Here is a 3,155-nt window from a genome sequence, read left to right as displayed (position 1 = left end):
GTCCCCGTCGTCGTGCAGACGACGATGATGATAATTAGACTCGTTCTGATGATGAGGATGTGGATGAGGAATAGGATGATTAATATGATGAGATTGATTGAGATAATCAGGATGAGGATGGTAAAGAGCATGAGGATTATTGTGGTGATAATGATGTTTATGGCGAGGATGATGATGATGAAGATGATGATAATCAGTCTGGTTTAAGGATAAAAAAAAGAATGAAAATAAATTTAATGATGATAATTATGGTGATAAGGATGAGGATCATCATGCGATTATTAGGATGAGGATAAGATTGAGGATTATTAATATTTTGAGGATGATAGTGAGGTGTAGGATGAGTATGACAGTTGAGCATGATGATGATTATGATGGTTATGTTAATAATGATTGGATTATCAGCCCATTGGCTAGCTTTGTAACATCTCAGTCATCGCCAATGGAGAGACGTCCATGGCGTGACAGACCGAGATGATACCGAGGAGGATCGCCTCTGCCTTCCGCAGTATCGACTCCCAGTCATGGAACAGGGAAATAAAATTTTTCCCCACGAGTGTAAACTCCCTGACTCGGCCGGGAATCGAACCCGGTAACCCATGGTTTCTCACCAGCCAGAAGCTCTGACCTTTCAAACAAAGGGTCGAACTTTGGTTCTGTAGTCCTCGATAAAAAAAAACTAGTATTATTCACAGAAGCAGTTTAAAGAGAAAAGTGTTTGTATTTAATATTATCACTGAAAATATTTCGTGAAACGTTGTGTTTTAAAACTCTGTAGTTTCGTCTGTGTTTCGTGATTGTAAGGACCGGAAAAATTCGCGGGTTCAATGACCTGTAGGATGAACTCCATTGTTATACGTAAACTTGGTCAAATGTCACCCATTCATTGGCTGCTGTCTTGTAAGGTGTCCAAACGTAGCAGCCTGTGATTCGATACAGCTTTGGTTGAGTGTTTCTCATTGGCCGAGAGTCATCCAGGTGAGTTGTGAGCCAATAGCAAAGGCAGCACTGAGGTATAACTATTTGTATTTTAGCCTATCGCGAAATGAATTCGTGAATTTTTCCGGTCTCTAGTGATTGTTTAAGTTTCTTTTAAGTGCATGCGTACTGTCGGCACACGAAGCATAGCAATACGATGAGCAAGGAAACGCGTACTGATTGGCCTGGTCGAATAAGGCAATTGCATCTTTGCAAACGGCCGCCAATTTCAATGCATAAATCTTAGCATGGACTTACGTTATTGCAGTTTAATAGTCGTTAAGATTTTTTTCGTGAAAAAAAATTCCGTGCTTACGTATTGCGAAAGGAATCCGTGACATTTTGCAGTTCCTACCAATCTTAAGTTTCAAAATTGTGTAGGGGATCCCAGGCGTCAGCCAAACGGAGCACAGCTGAGCGGTAAGGCACTGAACTTGTATTCGAGAGGTTCCGGGTTTAATACCCGACACATCTATCCTGATTTAGGCTTTCCATGTATTCCCGAACTTGGCATGGGTTTTATTATGCATACGTAGGGGCATGCAAATTTCGCGAAAAGATTCTGAAACTAGCTGAAAGCATCATTTGTGTTTCTTATTTGGGTGAGCTTCTTTCAGGTAAATGTAGATTTTTACAACACCAATCACCGTGAGTCAGTGCGGAAGCAAACAAGTCCTAATTGGCCCGGTCAAATAAGACAATAACTTCTCTCGCAGACGGCCGCCAATCACAAGGAAGAAAACACTGGTACGGGTATATTTTGTTGCAGTCTAATAGGCGCTCAGATTTATTCGCGAAAAATGCCTGCCCCTATGCATACGTTTTTGGAGTCTAACATGATAACAAAAAATTACGTGAACATTAGTAGGTTTCTACGTATACGTCGCTCTTAGTAAAATATATAACCGTACAAAGGTCAAACCTTTTATATATAATCTGAAAAAAATTATTTTTGTTTATTTAAAACATGTGTAAGTTGCCAGTGTATCTGCGTAATTATAGTGCAATTGTTTTATAGCCAGTGAAGTAGTGTTAATGTATAAAAAAGGTTAATACAATTTCAGTAAAACTTAACAATTATATATTTTATTCGCTTTCGGTTTAAAATTCCTTTCACAAACACTGGATAGAAAAAATTTCATCCGGATAAATTCTGTGTTCATGTGAAAAATAATTTTTAATATAATTATTTTAAGCATTATTAATTAGAGCCACACATGGCCACTTAAAAAAATTCCGGAACCAATGTTTACAAGAACGTATTTTATGATAATTTTCTTTTAGCTACGTGAATTATGTTGTAATTTTTGTAAATGTTATTACTAGAGACCTGCAAAATTCGCGGTTTCGATGGCCTTCAGGATAGACTACACATACCCCTGTACACTCGGGAAAATAACGCAAGTTCATTCGCTGCCGACTTGTAAGTCGTCTCAGCTGGTTTGTCTGTGATTCGATCCTTCTTTGGTTGAGGGTTTATAACTGGTTGAGATTCGTCCAGATGAACAGTAAGCCAATAGCAAAATCATCTAAGAGGTATATGTGTTTGAATTCTAGCCTATTACCGAATGAATCCGCGAATTTTGCAGGTCTCTAGTTATTACTTAAAATTTTGAATCTGTAAAAATGTAACTTAAAAAAGTAATGATAAGGAGATATCCTGCAGTCCTCACAAGCCATTTTTTTATTTCCGCAGCACAAGAGGGACGTATTATTTGAAGACCACATCCGAGCCCCCGTTCGCTCTGGGCTGACACTACGTTGGTGACGTCACTGCCAAGTATTTAATTTGTAAATGGTTTCCAAGTGCAATATATGCACTATGGTTAATCATGAACATGGCCTGTTATTTATTAAATTAAATTATTCTTGTATAAACCTATTTTTGTGTTTATTATTTGCAGTCTTTCTTCAACCCATATCGGACGATGAACAAACTAATGTTTAAGATTTAAAATAATTTCAAACCAACAGCTGAAATACGCTGGCTTCGAGTTTCGGAGAACACGAGTTCAAATCACGATTGTGGCCATTCTTTTTTTTTTATGTGTGTGTGTGTGTGTATTGGCAAGATCTCTTCAGGAAAATAGTAGGATTGTTTCTTCTTGATTTATTCTCACAATTCTCTGTGTATGCGTTGCTGGGTGACTCAATCTTTAAGCGCGGCTTTTCTGTCG

The sequence above is a fragment of the Bacillus rossius genome (assembly GCF_032445375.1).
Source record: "Bacillus rossius redtenbacheri isolate Brsri chromosome 4 unlocalized genomic scaffold, Brsri_v3 Brsri_v3_scf4_2, whole genome shotgun sequence".
Taxonomy (NCBI): domain Eukaryota; kingdom Metazoa; phylum Arthropoda; class Insecta; order Phasmatodea; family Bacillidae; genus Bacillus; species Bacillus rossius.
This window is presented reverse-complemented; position numbering follows the sequence as displayed.